Genomic DNA, 15,196 nt, shown 5'->3' with positions numbered 1-15,196 from the left:
AATTTTGGAGGAGATGAATGGACATGAATGTGCTATTTTGGGTTAAGTGAATGGTTTGGCTGGAAATTTGTTTTTAAATTATGCTGAATTAGGATTCATTTTGACATACTGTTTTGCCCTATCTTTTTTTTTTGAATGTCTCAAAATATAGCAGCTAAGTTTATGGATAAGTAAAGTTAGCATTGGAAATTTTATTATACTTAGTCCTAGCAATCCAACATTAAATTGTATGAACTTTTTATAAGTAGAACCATGGTTAGTTGCTATTTAAGCTAATTAAACTTGAATTGGTGTTTTTTGATGAGATGAACAGTTAGAATAATCATGTTTTATCTAATTTCTACCCTATGAGAGGAAGAGTAAATGGGAATTATGCGGTCCATGGATATACACCACAAGAGAATGATCGAATTTTTTTTTCTCTTTATTGAGCCACGTTGAGTAATTAATCTTTGTACCATGTCACTTGAATGGAAATGTTTACCAGTTCTCTTATAAAATTTGTTGAACCCTAAGAAAAACCAAGCTTGGACTTCAGTATTTGTAATATTCATATTCAGTGCTAGTCCAGAGAATTTCGATGGCAAAATTTGAAATGAAAGCTAATTTTTTTGTATTTTTTTCCTAACTAAGGCTCCGTTTGTTTGGATGTAAAATATTTTTTTATTTTTTGGTGTTTGGTTGTTGTAAAATATTTACGAAGAAAGAAAAATATTAAAATTTAACAAAAAATAATTCATTCATCAATTTTAGACAAGTTATTTTACATGTCGCGCCTGATGGACTCAATTTCAACTTCAATGTAGATCTTTGCTAAATACCGAAAAAGTAAAAATAAAAGAATATTTTACCTGAAAAAAACAAATATTTTTAAAAAAAAAATATTTTACGTCGAAATAAAACGGAGCCTAAGCGAAAAATAATTTTCCAAAATGCTTCTCATCATTGCAAATGGACTATTACTACTATTGTATATTATTATTGACTTTTGCACTATTACTACTATTGTATAATATATAGTTTTAGCTATGTATGGTACTTGAATGCTTAGCTATTAGGTCTTGATAGTTACATAGTCGGACCTGTTTTCACAAATTCATGTCATTGAGTGGAGTGGGTTCAATACAATTTTTTTATTGAGATCAAGTTCATACTCTTAAATTATAATTCGAACATATACTAATATTGTTGTTGCATTGGTTATAGAGCAAGGTAACAATGTCAGGTATCCATGGCAATGATTTAATTTGCATATGTCACTTTGGGGGTGAAATAAATACATTTGTTGATGAAATTACATATCACATTAGTATTTTGAGGGCTCTCATTACGAACATGGATATGACTTACAATGAATTTGTTGATGAATTATTCAAACAACTTGAAATTGATATTCGTAATAAAAAGATATTGTATAGCAATAAGTTTAGCAATAGTCGAGTATTTGAGATGAGTAACAACATTAATTTTTGGGCTTTGTTTAGACTGAATTACGAGACAACGTGTACTTGATCGACAATTGTGGCGTTATAGAATCAGTGTTACCATCTCAACGTATTAGTTCCAGGCTACACATTTTCTCACACGTGAAATTTGTACCTTATAGGGTGCCTTTATCTTTACTTCGTATATTGAATATTCGTAATTTTAATGACGGAGACTCTACCGATGCATGCCATATGTTGCATGATATGCCTAACAAAAGTAGAACTGCAGTTCGTGGAATATAGTACTCGCAGTTGACCAAGATCTACGTGTGACTCCACGTCTACTGCGTGCGTTGATAGGTTAGAAGGGATTGGGCAACTGTTTCAAAGTCTGGATGCTTTCAAACTGGCGTTAAATGAATTCGCTTTAAGGAATCACTTTGGATTCAAGTATGAACACTATAGGTGGAGATACTATGGAGCAGTATGCGTTGTGGAAGGGTGTCCTTAAAAACTTACCGCAGATTATGATGGGAATGTTGACATCGTGAGGGTAAAAAAGTTCAACAACGTACATTGTCACAATGGATAAGAATTTTTCACTATGAAGTTAAACACACGTCCAAAGGAGTTGGGTAAACTGATAGTCTCAAAATTAATTGATTCACCGGAGTATCTCCCGATACAGATGGGAAATGATTTAGAGAACAAATATAATATGTCAATGACCTTCAGTTTCCTAAGTACTCAAAACTCCATTGTTTGTTGAGTAATAACACTTGGAAATGGTTGATATTATATGATGAAATATTTGTTCCTTTGAAAGAATTTCTTAATTTTGTTCCCATTTATTTTGGTGCTAAGAAGTTGTTGTGGGATGGTGGCAAATTTACTTTCAAGAAAGCTTGGTAAAGATGTAGAACTACTCAGGAGGTGGTTGACTGGCATAATATATGTTGGGGCAAGAGTAAAGGTATTATAAGTGCCTACATGAGGTAGATTCTAGAGACCATTTGTTCTTTTCTTATTCTTTTGCATATACTGTGCGGAGGTGATTTGCTAAATTTTTGAATTGCGACTTCTCTCATATCAATGATCATACTCAGATTTGGGATTGGTTTGTTTGGTTTCAACAGAATTACCAAGGGTCCAAGATTGTTTATAGTATCTTTGTGGCTGCTCTTTGGGGTATTTAGTAACATAGGAATGCCAGGATTCATGATGGTGTTCATAGAGCTCCTAATGTAGTTGCAAGGAGAATGTTGTTTGAGGTATTGGATGTCTACAAAGCTACCATCCATGATATTCAGATGTAGGGTGGTTGGTTATTTTTTCAATGTGTATTGGAAACGGACATTTTCATTACGAGGGGCTTATGTTTTATTTCTTTTTCTTTGAGGGTATACCCTCTATGCGCCTGTAATGATTGATCTTTCCTCAATACAACATCAACACCATTTATGAAAAAAAAATATGTCAATACTTAACATGCAAATGAGGAGGACAAAAAAGGTTGCAAAACAGATCCCTGAGGAAATTCCCAAGGGTGGTTACATAATGGTCCCTTACTTATGGGAGTGTATTGAATAAACCATGCATGGATATGTTGTTGAGTTTAATACTGAGTTGTGAGATATAAATTTGTAATTTGCGATCTCAAAACAAGTCCTAATCGAGTTGTAATTTGAAGTTACCATATCAAGATCGACATCGACTGCGGAATGGAAAGGTTATTCGGAAGACAAAATAATGAGATCATCGAAAAAGGAAAGAACAACACTTTTAGAAAATTGTTTCCCACTTAAGACACAATACCTACAAAGTATATTTTCCATGTTACCAAAACATAGAATTTCCAAGTTCCATATGGATTCTGTCAAGTGGGAATCGGTACCACATTTGGGAACCTGTTCAAGAAGTTGTGATTCGAATAATTCAATTCTGTCCTTTGGGAACGGGTACCAAATCTGGCTACTCGTACCACTACTGTTTCACCTTTAGGTAACTTTGTCCTTATCAGTTTTAAACTTCCTATTTAGTTTAAAATTATACCAAAAGTCCTATACACGAAATTTCCTTTATTTTTAGAAAGATTAGGTCTTTGAAAATTCTATATAAACCCTGATACACATCTAGGTTTATTCATGACTTTTGCATTATCAATTCATTATTCATAAAAGCCTTAGGAAGATTATTTTTGTAGAAAATCCAAGAGATTTCTCTGTCAGTATTTCTATAACATACACATAAACACAAGAGTGAGTTTAGAGTGTTATTCAAATCCTGATCGTGATCATACAGTTGCATCTACATCGATTAGAGAAAAGTAGATCTACTTCTACATCGAATTTAGATATTGAAAAACAAAAGTAAAAACGATCACACTTTGAAAGGGTCAAAACATTCGAGGAGTGCATTTTGATCTACCTGCTACTCTTCTACAGATATCAAGCATAAGCATGAGATCAAGTTGCAGTTAGACGGGTCGATGTCGCAAAGCCAGATGATTGCCAGCAATTGGTATTTGGTAGAACGATAGAGTTTGAGTTAGAGTCAAAGTTCAGTATACATTGTTTCAAATATAGTGGATCGATTTACTTTGAACAGCATAGTCCACGAGGTTTTCCCGCACAAACAATTAACATATTTTATCAACTGGGGTTTCCTCGCTAAATATCCTAGTGTCATCTTTAACTATTTACTTTGCTTTATCTTATCTTGCATGAGATTAATTATTTAATTGCTAGAATAAGTAAAATTAGAAAGACACAAGATCTGTTTCTAAAAATACAAAACTTTCTAAATATTCTGTTGTGTACAACTCACAAATTGGTATCAGAGCCAATCTCTACACATTGAGTTGATCCTTGTGGAAAGTTTTAATTGATTTCAAAAATTTATTTATTTTATCATGTCTCATGCATTGAAAGAAGGTAGTTCTAATCAACGTGGTCCTTTATTTGAAGGAGATAATTACAATTTTTGGAAATCAAATATGAGAGCTTATTTGTAAAATTCAGGAGGTAAAACGTGGGCTATTGTTGAATATGGCTATACACCACCTACAGAAGATAAAACTGTGAATGGTAAAGTAGAAAAAGTTTTAAAAGATGTCTTTACTTTTACTGCCGTTGAAACTGAGCGTAATAATGCTAATGGAAAAACTTTATACGCAATTATTAATTTTGTTGTTCCATCAGAATATGTTAGAATTTCTGATTGTAAAACTGCTAAAGATGCTTGAGATATGTTGTAGGTTACTCGTGAAGGGACTTCAAAAGTGAAGTTATCCAAAATTCATATGCTTTCTCATAACTTTGGGAACATCGTAATGAAAAAAGATGAATCATTTTCTGATTTTTATTTTAGTCTTCTTGAAATTATTTCTAAACTGCGTTACTTAGGCAAAAGAGTTAGTGATAAGAAAATCTGTGAGAAAATCTTAAGGTCTTTACCTAAAAGATTTCAAATAAGGGTAGAAATTATCACTGAACATTGGGATTTGTCTATCTCTAATGTAGATGAGGTTGTAGGTTCATTAAAAACTTTTGAGATGCAGAATTTTGATTTAAATCAGAAGGAGAAGAATCTTGCTTTAAAATCAACAAAGGTTGAGAACTCTGTCAATGACAAATCTGATGATGATTTCGCTTTTTTGTCAAGGCAATTTAATTAGATCTTGCAAAGACAACAGAGTAGAAGAATGACAACATGGCTAATCCCAAAAAAATTTGACAAGTCGTCGAAATTTAGGTTTAATGAAAAGAAAGTAGAAGAATAAAAAGAAACTGAATTTACTTGCTGGAATTGTGGTGGCAAAGGTTACGCGTCCAATGGTTGTCTTAGTCCTACGAAAGATCAAAATGATAGGAATAAGGGAAAAGCAATGAAAGTTTCTATTTCTGAAAACTCTGCTTCTAGTGATAATGATTCTCCTCATGATGATTGCAATGATTTATCTTATGTCACTTTCTTAAAAAAGGTCCTCATATTGTTACTTTATCTGACTCTGATTGTGACGGCCCAAGTTTCAACAAACCCGGTGTGTCAGTGATGACCCAAAAGTTGACCGGGTAACGGATCCGAAGTACGGAATCGAAGGATAAAACCTAGGTATTTAGAGATATAAATAATCTCTGAGACACCAAAGTGACCTTCCATGAAGTCATAGAACTCAAAAAGAACGAAAGAGGAAACGAGGGTCAAAATGGGCAAAATCAGTTAATTAAGGGTAAAATGGTCAAATAACAAATAAAAAGGGAAATTTGACTCCAATCAAGTCAAATGAGGTCCATACAACCTAGTTTAATCATTACACAACATTCCAAGACGTTCCAAGAACTTTAGCCAAGAATCCCACAAAACGTCCATTCCCAGTTCAAGCAAAATCCGACACTGTCTCACTAAAATATGAATAACTTCCACTGTGATTTGAATATGAGAATGACATTATTACCGTTGAAAAAATGACTCAAAATCCTCAAAGATAGGCTCAAGAATGACCTCTTTTGGATTAGAAATGAAGGAGATGTGACTGTTTGAAGTCTAAGCAACAAAGATGATGCAGAAACTAAAAGACAGGTGTGTCTGAGGCATTTAGGTCAACCGAAATGGCATTTCGGTCGACCGAAATGAACCCAGTCACTTCAGCAAACCAAAAAAACAAGAAAACTCAGCCAAAATGAAGCCATGTATTCGGTCGGCCGAAATGGGAAACCGGTCGTCCGGTTGTGACCCAAACAGGACTTAAGCTACTGGAGAATGCAATTTTCATGGCTTAAACGAATTTTTTGGAAAACGTTTATGAAGTAACACCCCCCCCCCCCCCCCCCCCCAAATCATGTTTTCTGATCAACCATGGTCCAAACCAAAGTTGAAAAATAATGCAAAATGACAAAAATGCCCCCAACAGAAACTATGCCATAGGAGTTAAACGGGCTAAAAATTTGCATACATTTCATTACTTAAAAGTAAATGACCCTTAGCCTCATTACATACATATCAAATAGGTCCCAAATAGTGTAATTAAGTACATTTACATAACCAAGATGAGAATTACACATTTTGACATACTAAACCAAAAGAAGTAAACATGCTAACATGTGCATGATTACAAAATACATCAAAAGTACTCCAAGCTACAAAGCGAATCTAGGGATGTTGTGCATTCCAAAATATAGTTTTTTTACCTGAAAAATATGCCAACAATGAGGTTGAGCAACCAAAGTTACTCATAGGAAGATGCATATGCGTATACCCTAAAGTTTCAATGAACTTTTGCAACGTAATATAAATCAATACATGAGGTTCATACTCCCTAACAACTATGTTCAATAGGAGAAACTAATGAATCATCCTAAACTATCATCCAAGTAATTTTAAAAAAACAATTCAAAACAGGTAATCAATCCATCATAATGGCAATATTACATAAGACCAACAAGTTACAACCCTAGATTATATCAACTTGTAATATAATACAAATGGTTACATGTGGTGCACACCACCTAACGCCTATGTCCAAAATAAGCCTATAGGATCATTCCTAAGCTACATTAGAACCATTCAACATAAACCACAATATTTATGTAATTAAACGACATTGGAACATCCAACACATCGCAACAAGATATAAATTCTCAAAGTTATCAACCTGAAATTTAAAATGCGAAATCAACCAAAGGTGGAAATACTTGGACATCAAATCGGATCAGACCGACACGTAGTGGTTTTAGGGTTACTAGCCCTTTGGTTACTAACCAATGTGCGCATAGGTGAGGAGAACTCGTACCTCCCGCATTAGAGCCTTACTCTAACCATAGTCAAGACAAATGGCATCCCAAGTTTTCAAAATCAACAAATAGTGTAACAATTGTATATATATATATACCAAAAGTACTTAACCAAATACCAATCCCAATTTTCCAAAATCAACAAATAATGTAACAATTGTATATACATATATACCAAAAGTACTTAACCAAATACCATGCACAATCAAATTTTGGAAACACACAAATTATGCTCTAAGTCTTCAAGCTAAATGGCATACATAATGTCAAGTCTATAATATGATACAATGCACAATACGATATCATCTACTTAACAATTTAAATCATGCCTCCATGGTAAACTTTAAATACTAATTCTATAACATTGTAGCAATGAGTTTACAAGGCAATTAATATCAATAATTCACCAGAATTCCATATTACTACACATAGTAGCAAGTTAACAATTTAACGTAAAATAATGCGCAACAAGCATTCCATATTCATAATACTATGAAATCACAAGAATTTAGTAATCTACTAAAATAAATAACTTCTCTACACAAGTTATATATATACATTATTAACATATGAAATCCTTTCATGTTAATATAGAGTAAGTTCCAATTCCATGAAATTAACCACATCATAGTGTTAATTACTCAATTAAATTATTAACAATAATTTACTAAAATTGTTAAAGTTACATTAACCAAATCATGCGATTTCAAGTCATCACCAAATGAATCAAAGTAACCTAAATACTAGGTAACCAATATAGAGATTTTAATCATGCTCACATGGTACTCATTAAATCCCTAAATTAACAATGGCATATTCAAAACTCACAATACAATTTGGAACAATAATTATACAAGAATATCATGGTAACAACTACAAGTCTACACATGAAATACCAAATTCTACTAAGTATAACTACAATTATACAAGAGACCAAACACATAAAAGCCTTGTGTAAAATAACACCCTAGGTTAGATACAATCAAAGTATATCTAATACAATCCTAGAATATCAGTTTACATGCATAAAATATATATCACAACAAAGGAAACAAGAAACCAAAAGTAAGAATATAAACATAGTATAACCTATTCCTCACTAGAGGATTGTCTCTCTAGAATCTTAGGCAAACAGGCTCAAAATGCAAAACTGAAAAATGATCTTCTAAATCATGAAGAGGGGAAGCTATGATCTTCAATGTTGGAGACCCAATTCCTCAAGCAAAGAGGTCGAATTTCAAAAATGGCAAATCAGTTCCCAGGATTCCCCAAATTGGCAACCTGAGATTCAACCCTTTGGAATCCTATGCAAACAAGGTCAAAATGGAAAACTGGAAAAAGGTGTTCTAAACCAAGAGGAGAGCAAGTTATAATCTTCAAAGCCCAAGATCAAACTCCCAAGGTAAGGGGTTCAAAAACTGAAAATGGCAAAGAGGCTCTCAGGATTCCTCAAACTGCCTACTCGAGATTCACACCTCTAGAATCCAAGGCAAACAACCTCCAATGGAGAAACTGAGAAAAGGTGTTCTAGATCAAGAAGAGAGGAAGTTATGATCTTCAAGGCCCAAGATCAAAATCCTAAGGCAAAGGGTTCAAAATCTGAATGTGCTAAAACAGGTTCTGTTTGGCTAAAATGGAGCTTAGGTGAGGGTTTCAACAATTCTGTAACTTTTCCACTGACTCAAGCATTTGTTGGCCAACCACACACACACAAAAACCACCTCTCTCACACACATATGCAAGACCAAATTTAGGCCCTCCACTTGTCATCCATCTAAGCCTCCTCATAAGGTTTGATCAAGGCCTTACACTTGTCACCATCCTAGGCTTCCAAGTGTATCCAATGAAAAATAAACACATGGTCCAATGGGAGAGTGCCATTTGTCACTCTTTTTTTTCCCTAATTGCAACTTAGTCCTTCCTCTATATATCTAGCAAAATAATTGCACAAAAGTCCCTAAGGCAAAATATCTCAAAAACATAATTACACAAAACACCCCGAAAAACGAAAATGTTTCCGAAGAAACAATGCATCCATACCCCTACAAAATATAAATTTACGAACATGTTTTTCATATAAAATAAAGACATACATGGCCAGTAAAAGACAAAATAACGTAATGCACGTGGTGTTGGAAATCGTTTCCGAGCACCAAAACCTATTCCGGGTCAAACAAAACCCTAAGGTCATAAGAAAAAGATTAAATCAAATGATTAAATAATTAAATAAAAAAAAATTTTATGACAGGAAATCGGAAAGGGAAAAAGAAAACACGGTCGTTACACTGATATTTCAGATAATGAAGACAATGAAGTTCATGATGAACAGGTGCAAGAGGCTGAAAAGAATGACGAAAGATTGAAAAAGATGGTCGGAGAAACCATTGAAGTCAAACGGGCTATCAATAAGTTGGCAAAGGAACTTATCCAAGCAAAAGAAGAGAATGAAGATCTAAGGAAAGAGATTGATGAAGGAAAAAGAAAAGCTTTTGAAAGCAATTCTATCATCACTGAGCTTAATGATAAAATCATCATTCTTGAAGAGAAGGTAAGTACTGCTAACTACTTGAAAGAATATCTTGGAATGAAAATTAAAGATCTTCAAACTAATTTAAAAATTGCACAATATAAACTGAGAGGGTTTACTATGGGTCAAGACAGTTTGAATACTATGGGTTGAGTTCCCAACTCTCGGCTACATCGTTCGAGTTAAACTCGATCGATTGAGTTTGAAAAATAAAAATAAAAACTTTAACAGGTTTAAACTGTTTTTCCCTTGTGTGCAGTCATGTATTATCTTTCATACATTCATGTTCTTTAGGGTGTCTTTACACCTAATGTCCTAAAACCGTCTGGTTGGGAGTCATTAGCCTAAAGCTCGTTACATGGGTCATCTAGAAAGCTTAAGTGACTTAAACATTGCACAACTTGCCATATTTGAAAAAAAAAAAGAAAAAGAAAAAGAAAAGAAAAGAAAAGAAAAATTTGCATGCATAATTTAAGTCATGACTTCATGCCTTGGATACTTTAACTTGGAAGGGAATATTAATGAGTTGAAACTATTGTGATGTAATATAAGGATAAAAGGGTAAATCACATAATTTGATGCTAGTTCACTTCAAAAGGAAACTAGAGATTGATTGTTATTGGGAATATGTTGAATTGAACTTTCTGTGGGGACCATAGTATTATTGCATGAAATTAGAGGTTTGGGATTGCTCGGAAATATTAATCTTTCTTATACTTGACATAATAGCTAACTTGATGATGATGTGTATGCAATAGTTTTTGATTCCATGGAAGTAATTGAGCTAAGTGCAATATGTGCACCATTTTGAATGTTTGTAGGTATCATATCTGGAAACCCTCACGAGGCTATAGCTCGTCCACTAGGGTAACCTAGGGGTTTAAGGTCTTATTGTATATGGTAATTGCAATCGAAAGTAATCTACGAAAGTAGCACATTTTTAGTTAGGAGTCAATTAAAGTAACAATTTTGTGAACTTATTTATTTTTACCTTTATTTGCTAGAGGACTAACAAAAGCTTGTTTGGGAGTAATTTGATAAGCGCACAAAACTTATTATTTTATACTTAATAATAAATGATTAATTAATATTTTTTATTAGATAAATATTCTTATCCCTGCTTTTCATGTTTTATAGGGGCTGATTTCGGAATAAGAAAAAAAGAGACAAAAATAGCAAAAATGTGATATTACAAGATCAATGAAAGTCCAATTCAAATTTGACTTTTTTATCAAATCAGCAAATATCAAGCCAAATTGGAAAAGATATCATTTGAAATTGGAAAGCACATCAAGTCAAAGATATCAAGCCAGAATGGAAAGCATATAATTCCTAATTGGAAAGTAGCAAGATTTTAGGTAGATTTTATTTTATTTTATTTTCACTTTTGTAATTAGAATTTTCCCTCCCGTTCCATTCTAAACTCTATAAATAAGGACATATGTAGAGGAGGTTAAATGTACATTATTAGTGAGAGAAAATATAAAAGTTAGAGAATTTTTGTCTTCAATTTATTTCTTATAATTTTTGTTATGAAGATTGTTTTTATTTTTTAATTTTGTTTTCTTATTATGCTAGCTTAAACACCCTTCTCAAGGGAGTGATGAAGCCACCACGGCTGAAATATAATTAAATTTAGTTTAATTCTTTTATGAAATTTTCTTTTGAGAGTATTACTCTATTATTCTATTCTGTGATCTTATTTTGATAAAAAAATTAGAAAGAGAATTCTTCGTGTTTGCCAATTAATGGTAATTCGGAGAATGCCTATTTCTATTTACCAAAGATATATCAGATTAAGTAAAATGTGTTCTCAAGCAATTGTTATTTCACGCTATTATTTTCCTTCATATTTCCAAGTTGTAATTGGACTGGTGAAGTGATTTTCTTACAATAGAAAAATTTACATAAAGAGAAATATACTAATTTATTTATAGTAAGTTGTGGTGGTGGATTCTTTCCTTGAGATTTTTCTTATTATTTGATCAAAATTTATTTCGTCTTATTTATTTATTTTATTTTAGTTCATTAGTAAAAAATCATTAAATTGTTTTAAACGTGTTCTTCTTTCAATTTTGGTTTTAATTTTGAGTTCAAATATTGGATGTGTGTTCGACCCTGCTTATTACTATTTAATTGTTAATTTAGTCTTTGCAGGTATTTCTTTTATTTTTGTACGAAGTGTAGAAGAGTAACGACAGAATCCATAATTCTACACTCGTCACAACCAACATGGAGAAACTAGTGTAGAGGCATAATCCTCAATTTTAACCACACATAGACATGTAATTAACCTAAAGAATCAATTAGAAGAATTGAACTATAAAAACCATAGACAAAGCCAAGATTTATATATTCACAAGGTTATAACATTTATTACAATAAAGAATTCCCTAAAAAGTTAAAGAGCTAAGGTTTAGATTACAAGCTTAGGGCTCATCCAAGCCCTAAGATGGTGTTTAGCCACTCATGGGACGTGTGGATGTCTTCATGGAGTGCTCTAGATGCTTCCTCATGCTTTGCTTCATCTTCTTCCTCTTGGTCTTCAAGCTTGAAACCCTAGAGATGGAGAGTATGAGCTAAGGAGAAAATTTTCCCAAAATGTGTTTAATCCTCCCTAATCTCTTGCCAAAAATGTCCAACTAACCAACCCATTTTCCAAAAATGGTTAATTCCCTTATATAGGTAGCTCAAATGACACCCCAAATGGTTAAACCTCGTGCATTAGGACCTCTAAATGATTGCACCATGAGCACACCTTCAATTGGGCTTGAATTATGTTTTGCATAATTTTCGAGGCAGTTCGATCGATCACACTGTTGCTTCGATCGATCGAAGTATGGCGGCGCATTAATTTGGATAAGGACAAAGGTTGAGATATTTATGAGGATAAGGACAAAAGTATTTATGAGGATAAGATCAAAAGGTTTGATCGATCGAAGAGAGGTTGGATCGATTAAAGTGATGGAATTTTTGAGGGTGAGGACAAGGTTTCGATCCATCATTACAGGTCTGGAATGATCAAAGTGTGATCGATCACAGCAATGTTCGATCGATCGAAGAGGGGAAATTTTCATCTTTTTGCGTCCATTTTGCTTCATCTTTCCATCAAGACTTTGGATTGTCTACCCAATGCTCTAATTCAGCTGATTTAGCTCATTTAAACCTTAAGCACCTGAAAAGGGGAAAAACGTAAAATTAGACTAAAGCGGAAAAATAGGATAGAATAAGGTCCTAATATACTCAAGATTAAAGGATCAAATGTGCACTTTTCAGTACTTATCACACCCCCAAACTTAAATATTGCTAATCCTTTAGCAATGAACAAAGAATGAAACAAAATGAAACACTACACAACTATAAACTAAATAAGGCAATAAAAAGATAACACCACTTTCGTTGGGATTACGGTTGCATTTAACATATGCAATAAGTCTTTTAAACCCCTAGGTTATCCCTAGTGGACAAGTGAAGTCTCGTGAGGGTTTCTAGAAATGATACCAACAAACATTAAGCTCTTTCTCACTTCAGAGGCACCAATATTTGATGAGCGCTGAATATTGCATATTCGAGTCCCTAAATATACTAATGTTAAGAGCTAAAGTGATACTTCTATCTAGTTTTAGATTGATTTATGTTTATTTCATGTTTGTAGGTACTTTCTCAAACAACAAGTTAAAACCGTGATTTTATGATGAAAAGACTGATATTGAAACTTACAGAGCCAGTGCCGGTCATCTAAAGCAAGCTTAGAGTAAAACTGATGAGAATTCTGGACCTTGGGCATAACTTTTCACTCGAAACTCTAAATTGAGCAAACTCAGCTGTTATGGAAAGAAGACACAACCCAATGTTTTTGTCTCTAATAGCCATCTCCAAATTTGCATTCTAAATGGGTCAAAATCGCATGGGTTCGAGCACTATTCTTGAAAGCTCGAGCCTATACCTAAAGCTCGAGTTTTAGGTACCAAAAGCTCGAGCCGAGACCTAAAAATCAAGGATCGAGCACCATGAAAGGGCATCAAGCACTATTAAAAGGAAAAACCCAAAAATATTCTAAGTGTTGATGGAAAAGACGCTTCGGAAAAGATTTGAAGAAATTTGGCTAAGTATAGAAGTAGGGATCGAGCACCATTCCTGAAAGCTCGAGCCCTATACCCAAGGCTTGAGCCTTATACCTAAAGCTCGAGCCTTAGACCCAAAAAGCTAGAGCCTTATACCCAAAGCTCGAGCTTTGTTGTTAAGTAAGAATTTTCAAGTTACGGGATTTGTTCAAATTCAGTCATAATTCATCCCAGATGGGCCCAGATTACCCCATAAGACCTAAAAGCCCATCCAACCCTTATTAGAAGTTAATTCTTCTATAAAAGGAAGCACAAAGCCATCATATCAGGGAGGATCCGTCATCATATCTCTCTCACGACGGCTTTTAGGGTTTTGAAGAAGAAGATCCAAAAGGAGTTTTGGCGGTCCATGGCGATAAAGACCACAACAGATGATATCTTGCGTCATCATGAGTAGCTAATTCCTCTCTTAGGGCATTGATGTAGCCTAAATCTGAATACTATGGTTTGATTGTTCTGTACTTTGGGAATTTAATAGATTATGTATTTTGATTGCATGATTATGGGCAATTGACTTAATTCAATTGGTTTTTAGTTATTAAATAGTTTTTGAATGATTAATACCTTGTCTTAGATTTAATTATTCTTAAATTATATTCAACCCATTCTTATTGGATGATATCTAGTGGAGCCCTGTCGGACATAAGAATGGAGATCATGCAATGGTGTTCAAACGTTTTTCATGAATGAATGTTTTCATAATCCATACCTAGGGAAGACGAGTTATACTACAAAATTAGTTAGAAGTAGGTAGGTAGATAATTCGTACCAACCGAAGATAGGTTATTATCAATTAAAATTCATGAAACATCTTTCTTTAAATCTTAATTAAACGAATGTTATTGAGTTTAATTCCATATTATACATAATTATTGAAATCCCAAGGTTGAACAGTTGACCATAGTATGAGGTTCGTGGTGAAGTCAATCCCTAAGTATTTTTTCTCTTGATCTTAATCCTTTTATTCCGTTTATTTTCTTTTATGTTATTGAATTACAACACAACACAACAAATCAAATCCTCTTTCTAAATTAAAATAGTATTAATTGAAGACTTGATAAACCATTACAGTCCTTGAGGTTCGACACCCTTAACATAGCCCTATCCTACAAGGATTCGTTCTATTACGAGTGGTATTTTATTATTGATAAATAAAAACACACATCAATATTCAAAACAAGTATTGAATGAAAACTACCTCAAGTATACCATTTTTCAATCATCTCTAAATAATTTCCAAACTTTTAACAACAAGCAAGAAAATATGGTCCTCCACACATTAAACAAGATGATCATGCAAATCAAAACAACTCAGCATCCTTTTGA

At 33.4% G+C, this 15,196-nt stretch overlaps 1 pseudogene; it reads left to right on the top strand.

The window, feature by feature from the left end:
- The first annotated feature begins 8,407 nt into the window (after positions 1 to 8,407).
- The window catches only part of LOC132296393 (uncharacterized), a 54,928-nt pseudogene continuing 48,139 nt past the window's right edge, over positions 8,408 to 15,196 (top strand).

The sequence above is a fragment of the Cornus florida genome, unplaced genomic scaffold (assembly GCF_030987335.1).
Source record: "Cornus florida cultivar Cherokee Brave unplaced genomic scaffold, ASM3098733v1 CherokeeBrave_3.0.0_Hap2_Chr02, whole genome shotgun sequence".
Taxonomy (NCBI): Eukaryota; Viridiplantae; Streptophyta; class Magnoliopsida; order Cornales; family Cornaceae; genus Cornus; species Cornus florida.
The sequence above is the reverse complement of the archived record's forward strand: the minus strand, read 5'-3'. Positions and strand labels throughout refer to the sequence as shown.